General features: G+C 43.8%; 1 long non-coding RNA gene across 1 annotated transcript in view; it reads right to left on the bottom strand.

Moving 5' to 3' along the window:
- Positions 1 to 10: 10 nt before the first annotated feature.
- The window catches only part of LOC136631557 (uncharacterized), a 55542-nt gene continuing 43708 nt past the window's right edge, over positions 11 to 11844 (bottom strand). The window contains exons 2-3 of the long non-coding RNA XR_010793055.1: positions 150 to 278; positions 11 to 50 (exon numbers count right to left, since the gene is read on the bottom strand). This is a non-coding gene — a long non-coding RNA (uncharacterized lncRNA). The remainder of the gene's footprint in view (positions 51 to 149; positions 279 to 11844) is intronic.

The raw sequence follows: 11844 nt of genomic DNA, 5'->3' as shown, positions 1-11844 counted from the left end.
TGGCTGAATTCTTCCAGATGTCCTTTCAGTTTTACAGGAATTTCGATGTGCTGAACAGCAGGGGGAAAAAGAAGCAATAAACTGTTAACAGGCCTCCATGACTAAACGAAGACTGCCTTCATTTTCATTAATAACACGTCTCCGCTCACCCTCCCAATGCTTTGATTTCCTTGCGTCAGTCTTTGCAGAACACTCGAGCCAAACTTCTCAGCCATTGTTGTTTATTTCAACACTAAGTAACACTTTCAATCCAAGCAAAGGAAAATCACTGGTAGAACCTGTGGAGAAATAATATATAGCAGGCCGTTTCTAGCCTTTTTTTCGGATAGCGGGTTTACGACTTTAGAAATAAGATGTAACTACAGTCCTAGAAACCAACCGAATGATGGGATATACACTTGTAGATATTCTGTCCCCAAAACAAAGTAGTATAGAAAGTAACAATAAAATGTATAAATGTGGGCATACTAACCATAAGGCAAGCAAAGGTGATGGTGGCAACTACAACCCATACTTAAAAGAGTCGTGTCAAGGGCGCAAGAATGTCATGGAGTGGGGGTCACCTATTTAGGAGCCCCATGCCCCTGAACGGAAGACACAGTAAAAGCAGTTCCTGCTCTGGTGGACCTTGTACCATCTTGGAATTGAAGGATGGCTATTTGTCCTAGTGTTCGCTACAGGGAAATGCCTGGTTGGCCATGGCCATGCCCCAATAATTAATAATGCCCTCCATTATTGGCTCTTTCAGTAACAGTGCTCTCCCTAGTCCCCCTTGTGCTGTGAAATAAAAAAAAACAATATATACAGTATTGTGCAAAAGTTTTAGGCAGGTGTGTAAAAAATGCTGCAAAGTAAGAATCCTTTCAGAAATAGAAGGGTTAATTTATTTTGTCAATTAACAAAATGCAAAGTGACTGAACAAAAGAGAAATCTAAATTAAATCAAAACTTGGTTTGACCACCCTTTGCCTTTACAACAGCATCAATTCTTTTGGGTACACTTGCACACAGTATTTGAAGGAACTCAGCAGGGAGGTTGTTCCAAACATCTTGGAGAACTACCCACAGATCTTCTGTGGATGTCGGCTTGCTCAAATCCTTCTGTCTCTTCATGCAATCCCAGACAGACTGGATGATGTTGAGATCAGGGCTCTGTGGGCCATATCATCACTTCCAGGACTCCTTGTTCTTCTTTATGCTGAAAATAGTTCCATATGATATCGGCTGGATGTTTGGCGTCGTTGTCCTGCTGCAGAATCAATTTGGAGCCAATCAGATGCCTTCTATTTTTTTGAAAAATTGTTACTTTTCAGCATATTTTTTTCACACCTGCATAAAAACCTCTATACAGTGTTGTATTTATCCCCATTGGTCTCCTGGTTGATCTGCTTTAGTCCTTCTTGAATTTCAGTCACATGACTGCTGCGCCCAATCTCTGGCCTCAGACGCCAAGGCCAGGGATGGGCTGCAGTGCTCACATGCGCAATCTCCGGAAGAAAGGAAGGAACAGACTTGAGAGGAGCAACCGGCAGGGCAAAAGACTTAAAGGGGTTGTCCCGCGGCAGCAAATGGGTCTATACACTTCTGTATGGCCATAATAATGCACTTTGTAATGTACATTGTGCATTAATTATGAGCCATACAGAAGTTATAAAAAGTTTTATACTTACCTGCTCCGTTGCTAGCGTCCTCGTTCCCATGGAGCCGACTAATTTTCGCCCTCCGATGGCCGAATTAGCCGCGCTTGCGCAGTCCAGGTCTTCTCCTGTTCTCTATGGGGCTCCGTGTAGCTCCGTGTAGCTCCGCCCCGTCACGTGCCGATTCCAGCCAATCAGGAGGCTGGAATCGGCAATGGACCGCACAGAAGAGCTGCGGTCCACGGAGGAAGAGGATTCCGGCGGCCATCTTCACAGGTAAGTAGAGAAGTCACCGGAGCGCGGGGATTAAGGTAAGCGCTCCGGTAAGCTTTCTGTACGTCCCTGCATCGGGGTTGTCTCGCGCCGAACGGGGGGGGGGGTTGAAAAAAAACAAAACCCGTTTCGGCGCGGGACAACCCCTTTAAGTTTACTGTTTCAATGTGTTGCAATATGTAGTACAAGCAACCAAGTGATCACAAGTTCAAGTTTGCTATCGAGACTTAAAAAGAAAAATGTAGAAAAATGTTTAATGTAATCTTAAAAAATATTAAGGTTTCTAAACTTCTTTCAAATCTTGAATAATATTTCCTATAATAGTGGAATGTTTACTGTAATATACTTTTTATATGAGAATATACTAGAAGCGATCTCCTCCATGACACGCACATACAAACTCATGCCATATTATGGTGCAAGTACATGGACTGTAATATAGACCTGTAGGCACCCTGTGTGCTGCCAAACTGCACCTATTCACACAGCTGTGCCATTTACTGAAACTGGTACACTACATAGAAACCAGTCAGCCCTCATTGTGTGGTAGACAAGTAATAGCCCTCCATTCATCACTGCAAAAAACCTACTTAGCATTAAATGTGGCCCGCACTCCAATCTAGTGTGTATGTCACATTCTGATTACAATTAACATAAATATTTGTCATTTGTATCTCTTCAGTTAATTATCCTGTATCTGAGTCTAATTATAATCAGCTAAATACTGAGACGTATTTGGCAACTAATTGTTATGACCTTCACCAATTGACCTCTATCAGCACTAATGACATCAACAGAATTGTAGATAGAGCTGCAAAATTGAAAAAACTAGAGAGCAGGGATCAGAATATTTAGGGTTTCCTTAATGACTCTTAACAGAAAGAGAAAAAAGCTGGAAATTTTAAGATGATCATGATTTCTGCAGTTTTTTTTAAAGGGGAAAGACAACAATATCCAGATTTCTAGAAGTCGAATTCAAATTGTGCATTTTGAAACTGAATATTTTTATTGCCCCTGTCTTCTATCTGTTGTTCTGTGGCTCTGTGGCCGGTGCCTCCTATAGTCTGCATGCAGAGAATGATAATGCGCAATTGGTCTTTATGGAATATGGCTTGAAAAACATAAAATCATAAAATATATGGCAAAGTTGTTGTTTCTTTCAATGATGTTTTAGTCCGCCTTTTCACATGCTGGACCTGAGAACAGCAACCAGCACAGCAAAGGACTTTGAGCATGTGTCAAACACAAGGCCCGCGGGCCAAATCCGTCTCGCTGCCTCATGTTATGTGGCCCGCGGCGTGCCGACGTTCGCTCACCACTGAAGCGATTACCAGCTGAGGTGCCGCAGCTCCCCGCTGGTAATCACTGTTAGCGCTGATCCCGGCGCACACTCTGACGTCAGTGTGCAGCCAGGATCCTCCTCCCGAGTCCCCCCTGCTTCTGAATTCCGTAGGAGAGGACTCAGGGAGAGGAAGCGCGTCAGGCGCATATTAACTTTTTCCACAACACTTCTGCCCTATTCAGCAATTTCAGCAACCTGATTAGTGAATCAGCCAACCCGAACAACCAAACAACCAATCAGGTTGCTGGAATTGCTGAATAGGGCAGAAGTTAATATGCGTGATGTCGGTGTGCACCCAGGGATAAACACGAGCAGAGGGGGAGCGGCACTAACAGTATAGAGGAGGTAAGTATATGGGTTGGGAGGGAACTATTATTACTGGGGGTGGGGGGTTAATATGACTGTGGGGGGGTTATTATTACTGACAGGGATGATAATATTACTAAGGGGGGTTAATATTGCTGAGGGGGATAACATTGCGGAGGGGGGCAATTTTATTGTGGGGTTATTATAACTGAGGGGGTTAATATTACTGTGGGGGTTGCTATTACTACTGAGGCCACTGTGGGAGTTGCTATCACTACTGGGGCCACTGTGGGGTCGCTATTACTACTGGGGCCACTGTGGGGGTCACTATTAGGGCTCGTTCGCATGGGCATAATTGTATTTTGGTCACACAAATGCGCTGCGTATTTGTGCAATCAAAAATCGCTTATGCCTGCATATTTGGGCACGCAAAAAAGAACGTAGATCACTAAAAGGGTGAGCAAATATGCAGTGTGTACATAGGTTTCCTGCGCATTCACCACAAGAGAACGCAAAAACGCATACGCTCATGTGAAAGAGCCCTTAAGGTGCTTTAAGACAGAACAATTATATTGTTGGTCAAAAAAATTGTTTAAACGAACAAAAGTGAACGATGATTGTTCTGTCTAAGGGCTTATTCACATGAGCATATATCGGCCACCATTTTTACAAATGCGCGCATAAAATCGAGAAATGTGTATGAACTAGAGATAAGCAAGCACCAAAATGCTCAGGACCTCGTTATTCAAGTCAAGCTTTTCGTAAAATTCGAGAGCTCTATTCGAGTAACAAACCCCATTGACTTCAATGGCAGACTCGAGCATTTTTGTATAGGACCGCTGGTTGCCAAGTTTTTTTTCCCTGTTCTCTCTCTCCCTTGCCACAAACTACCGTTGACGTGCACAGCGTTGCAGCGGTGAGGGGTCAAATTTGACATGTCAGCGGCGGGGAGGGGTCGAACACAGCGTGATGCTCGCTCGAGTAGTGAGCACCATCGAGTATGCTAATACTCGAACAAGCATCAAGCTCTGAAGAGTACATTCGCTCAACTCTAGTATGAACCCATTGACATCAATGAGTTCTATTCTCTGTGCTTACGCACACAAATACGCCCGTGTAAAGGAGCCCTAAATGTAGGTTTTCTCTAGCAGCAAGTCTTGTGTATTCTATGCTCCTATCATCCGAAGAAACAAACGGACAATCTCAATTTTCTCTTTACAACCAAGAAGATCCCGAGGGAAGCAGCAGGGGGCTTTATTGATGTTTTCCTAGCAAATGTTTTGCTATCTGTTCCTTTAATCTGTCTGACAAATATGCTGCAATACGTGAGGATGCATCAGGCGTTGTTAATTCAGGTAATAACTGATTCCTAATTCACATGGAGAGCCGGGGCACTGACTGCCGCTCTATGTAGCAGGGATGGTTTATATCTTCAAGTATGTAAGGGACAGACATAAAAACTCAAGATGGACTTGAACCTGCTTCCCGCTCTCACTCACTCTTATTTATACCTTCTCTCATACCACACGACATGAAATAACTGATACATTTACATGCACGCAATGATTTTATTGGAGTTAACCTCTCAAGCGCCGCAGCTGTGCAACACACACTGGATATGACAGGAAAAGCTTTGCACAGTGCATCTACATGTGCATCTTCTCTGCAAGTTCCGCACAGAAATAGAGCATGCCGCAGTTTGTTTTCTGCGCAGGATTTCGAGCAGACAAACCGTGGCAGTCTACATAGGATTGCGTATTGTAATGCAATCCTATGCAGGCGTGTACGAGCGGAAATTCTGCGAGAAATTCCGCCGCGGAATTTCCGCCCGTCTGCAGGCGGCCATTGTCTCCTAGATCAAAAGGAAGACATCAGGTGTGCTGCTTGTTTTAAAAGCAATGTCATAAATTTTACAAGAAGAAATTCTGCCATATGAACAGAACACTGAAGCACAGACCTGCTCCAAGGAAACAGATGTAGAGCTACCAAACATTTTGCTACCCAAGATAGCAGGTGTGCCTGTTTAAAAGCAATTTCACTTCACAGGCACCAAGTGACCGATCTCTGTACATTGTCTGCTAATGGCACACACCATCTGATCACTCTCTGCTGTTGGATTAGCATCTGCAACATATGCATCGTGGAATTCAACCATGTAGGCACATCACAGATGAGACTGTTGAGTGGTAGCCCAAACTCACTGCAACCAACACCAGATGAGAGGCAGCTGGGTGTGAATGCCAATAGTGTGAGCACAGTTTCCTGGCCTTTTCCAGCAGTGGATGTAAATCTGGGTAATTGTTTAGAAAGCACTGCACTACCAGGTTCATCACATGGGCCATGCATGATATTTGTGTGAGATCAGTGAGGTGAAGGGCTACTAGCAGGTTGACCTCAATGTCACACACAACTTTGCTTGGCTTCAGATTGTGCAGGGTCAGCTATGTGTCAGCCTGGGCCTGCAGAGCCGTCAACAGCTCTTCAACCATGTGGTTGCAGTACCCCACACATATGAGGTTTAGGGCAGCATTTTGGTGTTTACCACGTGCAACACTGTATGGAGTTCGGATTTTGTCACATACAGATATCTATGCTGGAGGGTGTTGTAAGGTGGTATGAAGAGGTTGAGGAAGTGAAGGAGGAGGAGTAAGACAGTGAGTAGGGGAAAATACAAGGATACATCTTCCACAACTCTTGGGGTAGCATGAAACGTGGACCACCGCTTTTGGCTTCATGCCACACCTGCAGCACATTGACCCAGTGTGCTGTTAAGGATACGTAAGGACCTTGGCCATGCTTACTGAAGATCATTTCCATGCATCCAGCCACTGTCAGCATTCTTGAACCACAAGGATACGTTATCACTCACATTGCAGTACAGGGCAAGGACTGCTTTTTGGGCAAAGAAATAGCATCTGGTACTGTGGGTTAGCACAGAGCATTAAGTTGTGGAAGGTGCCTCTGTCCACTAGCCTGAAGGGCAGCATTTCTATTGCAAGCAGCTGTGCAATTCTTGCATTCAGCCTCTGTGCTCATGGATGGTTGGGTTGGTATTTTTCTTACACTCTCAATGAAGGGCTGGTGGCTAACCTGGGACATGGTGGAATGGCTATAAGCCTTTTATTGTTACTCTTGGGCTCTTTTTCATCTCTTTCAGGATTACTTTTTGTGCTCTTAGACTGATCTTAACAGGATGCTCCTAGGTAGAGTGACAACAGTCCTTCATTTTCTCCATTTGTAAATGTATAGCTTGATGTACACCCCAATCTGCAGCAATTCTTTGATAGTCTTTTTCAGCCTTGTGTGTCTCAATAATAAATCTTCTGAAAGTTGTTTGCATCGAAGCATGCTTCTGACTAACTAGCGTTTACTGAGAAGTAGAGCATTATCAGTAACCAGGTTTGTGTGCCTTTATTTAATGGGCAAAGCACCCACACTTCAAATCTCCTCTCCTTAATTGAAACACCTTTTGCCAATTAGATTCTGGGGAAGTCGCTTGCACAGAGATTCACTTTCTTTTTCTCCCTGCGCCGTGGATGTTAACTCAATGTACTTAATAGAAGAACATGAATGGTATAACTGCTTGTGTGTTACTGGTTTAGTTCAATTATTGTTCTAGTCATATTTTCAAACAATCACCACGTTATTAGTAATCAATCTAGAAACTCAGGTGATTCCAAAAGGTTCACTTACTATTTCTTGCACCTGTAACAGTATTCTTTAAATGGATTTGTGAGAAGCGAGACTAAAAGAGAAAAATTTTCATGGCCGGCCAATATATGCTTCCATCTGAGCAGTGTTGCCCTCACAACCCCCCCCCCCCCCCCCCAATCCTTACTGGCTTTCTGTCTCTCCCCTCCACTTTGAGCTCTTTGCAATGGGAGTGGCCGGGATGGGGTGGAGCTAAGCTACCACTCCCTCCCCACCCTTCTTTGCAGCCAGCAATGCGAGTGGGTGGGGCAGAGCAAAGCTTAGCTCTGCCCCTCTCCTCTGATTGCAAAGGCCAGAGTGAAGGAGAGAGGAAGTGACTGCTCAGATGGAACCGTGAAAACGCCGGCCGATATATGCTTGTGTAAATAAGCCCTTAAGACTAAATTCACATTTGTGTTAGGGATACCATTTTCCTGGTTGATTATGGGAACAGGAAGACTGAATCTCCTGGATAAACATATCCATCTCATAACAGAGCCAAACTTTGGTTCCTGCACCTGTCTGACCTTTTTAATGGATGAAACAGTCCTGCATGCCAGATATGCGCTGGAGGCTCTTTATGGAGCCTCAGATGCAAATGTGAATAGAGCCTAATAAATGTATAATCTGCACATAGTGTTGTATAATGTAGAGTCAAATTTCGACAATCCAGCATAAATCGAAACCATCAAGCTTCTGGATTACTGGAAAATTAGATAGTTAGATGTGGTAACATCCCCCATATACCCTCTCTAACAGTTCCATGGCTTCTCAAAATTAATAAGAAAAATATCTCTTTATGGTAAAACACTGATGATGAATTTGGATAAATAACTGCTATAGATGACCACCTCCTTCACTAATCACATCATCTTTACAAATGACACAATTAACCCATTGCATTGTTGCCTGGGCTGTAACTATACGGGGTGCAGAGGTTGCAGTTGCCCCTGGCCCTGGAGCCTTTCTGGAAGAGACTTATATGTGATAGGTAGGAAGGGGACTGTTACAGATTTTGCACTGGGGCCAAGCAGATGCAAGTTATAACTTCTCCTGCAGCAATCAAGCATCATGTTGGTTAATTGCTGCTATTTATTAATTCTGTATCTTAGTTGACATTTTGTTACAGTCCTATTTTGACATACCGTATTCCAAAGTGTTCATTTGAGTAACTATTCTTAAATTAATCCAGGGTGATTGTACAATGTGTTCAAATTCTAGTCGGCAGCATTTTATGAATTACTGTGAGTGGAGCATTTGTTGTAATTGTTGTAGGAGGCTACAATGGTAATAGAAAGTGGCTCACTATGTTATCTCCATGAGAGCAGCTGCTCAGATAGGACCCCCAGAATCCTTCCCACAGTCCAGGGCTTTGCCCTTGGGAAGCGATGCTGGAGATAAAATCATTAGTATTAATGAGAGGGATCATTCACTATTAGGGCATAAGATAAGGCGATTCCCAGGATTCCTATAGTGGCAGCAGAAGAATATTTATGTGGAAACCATCTGCCTACTACAGCAGAAAGCAAGAAGAGCATTCAGTGACTTGCGTGTTTTCCATAATCAGTACTGGTTTTAGCGCTACGATTTTGAAGCAGGTGGATGGTACTTGATGACAGTTACATAGTTTTATCAAAAATAAACTTTACTAACTAGTATAAACATTATTTCACACCATACTTAAATGCTGCATCACAACTCTAATCAACACTTTCTTAAAGTGACAGTAATCAATTACTTACTATACTTTCTCATTTCCCAGCGTAATGCACCAGCACTTACATCGCTTGTGCATACCCTCCAACAGGCAGCATCAAGGCACATGTATCACGGGACTTGCCTAATTATTTAATGTGGTTAGTGTATTTATTATAGTATGTATATTTCTGATAGCAAATGTATTTTGAGAGCTGTTGCCACTTTTTGGTTTCTGCTTCTATTGTATGTTAAAACCATGGCTTAATGTGCAACTATGGATTTCTATTGGGAAGTGGTGACCAATTTTATCTTTTTTTTGGGACTTACCTAATCATGACCAACACCTTTTTCACTCAAGTCTACCATTAAGCTGAGCTTCCTCATCCATAGACCTGACCTATTCTGCTCAATAGGAGTTGTGTCCTTTCCACACAGAACGCCAGACATTGTAATCTTCATTAGCACAAGGGTCACTTAAGGCCCATTTACACGCAACGATTATCGCTCTAAATTTGTTCAAATGATGTCTTTTGAGCGATAATCATTGTGTGCAAATGCTACCATCGTTAGATTTTCAGCCAAACAATGATTTTTATTTCAGCATAAAAACCATCCTTCAGCTGATAGCAGGGACCGCAGCCTGTGATTTTCCACAGGAGCGCTGATAACATTGTTTTCAGCTGCTGTCCTGTAGGAGAAAAATGGAGCTGTATACAGATAACAGACCATCTGTTGTTATCTACATACAGTGAAGGGAGCTTCATTAGTGGCCATTAGTAGCTATGCAAAATAATCACTCAAAACTGTCACTCAAACTGTCTTTTGAGTGAATTTTGAGCTATCATCATTACATGTAAATGGGCTTTTACATGACACGTGCAGCACTATCCCCATGTGACAAAAGTCTTCAAATACCTCCTAACAAGGTGCCTTGCTCCCCAATCACATTCAGAATAAACCTCATGCAATATGTATAACAAACATTAGCCTAATAATTAACTATGCAAGGCCTTGCTTAACTAAAGGCCCATTTAGACGGGACAGCTGTTGAGCAAACGATGCCCGGCATTCGTCCCTGCATGTACAAGCTCATGTGCTTTTGCACAGGAACGAGTATCATTGACTGGCAGTGGAGAGGCTGGAGGATATTTCTCTCCTCGCTGTTCCCCACCCCTCTCCATTCACTTAACATAGCAGCTGTTCAGTATTAAACGGCTGCTATTCACACTGAAGATCATTGTTCAGAATTTTAAGCTGCGCAAAACCCTGAATGCTGATCGTTCAGTGTAAACAGCAGACGTTACGTACTGAACAAGTGAAGAAAAAAACGAAACAGCTCACCATTAGATGTTCACATGTAATGATCAAATGTCCTTGTAGAGTAATCCGCAGGTGCACGGATGTTGCAGGCTGAGCCCAGTCCTGGAGTAGAGCTGAAAAGTACGTAGGTTTGATCCAACGCCAATGTTTTTTTATATTAAAAAAATCACTTCTTTATTAGGTACATATTTTAAAAATTCCCATGCACACAGGGATTAAAAGACAAGCTGACGTGTTTCGGCTGTTATACAGCCTTAGTGTGGATTCAGACGACCGTATATCGGCTCGGTTTTCACGCCGAGCCGATATACGGTGCCCTTGTCTGCAGGGGGGGATGGAAGAGCCAGGAGCAGGAACTGAGCTCCCGCCCCCTCTCCGCCCATTGCCACTATTTGCAATAGGAGGGGGCGAGATGGGGCGGAGCTAAGTCCTGGCGCTTAGCTCCACCGCCGTCCTGCCCTCCCATTGCAAATAGTTGCGAGGGGCGGGAGCTCAGTTCCTGCTCCTGGCTCTTCCATCCTCCCCCCCCTGCAGACAAGAACACCGTATATCGGCTCAACGTGAAAACCGAGTCGATATACGGTCGTCTGAATCCACCCTCAATCATAGCATGGCATCACAGTAGAAATCAAGATCTTAGGGTGCATTCACACGAACGTATATCGGCTCGGTTTTCACGCCGAGCCGATATACGTTGTCCTCATGTGCAGGGGGGGGGAGGCTGGAAGAGCCCAGGAGCAGGAACTGAGCTCCCGCCCCCTCTCTGCCTCCTCTCCGCCCCTCTGCACTATTTGCAATGAGAGGAGGCAGAATGGGGGCGGGGCTAAGTTCCGGGAATTAGCCCCGCCCCCGTTCCGCCTCTCCCCATTGCAAATAGTGCAGAGGGGTGGAGAGGAGGCAGAGAGGGGGCAGGAGCTGAGTTTCTGCTCCTGGGCTCTTCCAGCCTCCCCCCCCCCCCCCCGCACATGAGGACAACGTATATCGGCTCGGCGTGAAAACCGAGCCGATATACGTTCGTGTGAACGCACCCTTAAATAGTATCGAAGGATATGACATGTTAAAACAGTCCAACCCTCCCCTGGGACTACCAATCATGAGTGCTGACATTAGCCTCCAGACTAAGCCACTGAATGAGTATCAGCTGACGACCACATATCACAGATGTGAGGGTGCTCACCCCCCTAGTATAGAGCACATACTAATAAGGACACTTATATCAATCATGGAGGACACTTATATCGATCATGCAGCATGACAATGATGATATGTCCAGCAATGCAAATAATGCATATTTTTGAATGTTTGTCAAAAAAATAATTATGGTCATGTGTCTAGCAATCTGAACAACCAAAATAGTGGGAAAAAAATTATACATAGACATATGCATACAGACATGCACAAATACACGTAAAATAAATGAATATGCATACCAAAATGCTGGTCAAGAAATCACAATACAATTGTGGCCATGTGTCCAGCAATGACAGCAGTCAGATTGAAAAAAAAATAAAAAATTATTTACATGGTAGTGGTATATATGTATATGAAGTACATGAATATATATACATTCTCTTTCCAT

Source organism: Eleutherodactylus coqui, chromosome 6 (genome assembly GCF_035609145.1).
Source record: "Eleutherodactylus coqui strain aEleCoq1 chromosome 6, aEleCoq1.hap1, whole genome shotgun sequence".
Taxonomy (NCBI): Eukaryota; Metazoa; Chordata; class Amphibia; order Anura; family Eleutherodactylidae; genus Eleutherodactylus; species Eleutherodactylus coqui.
The sequence above is the reverse complement of the archived record's forward strand: the minus strand, read 5'-3'. Positions and strand labels throughout refer to the sequence as shown.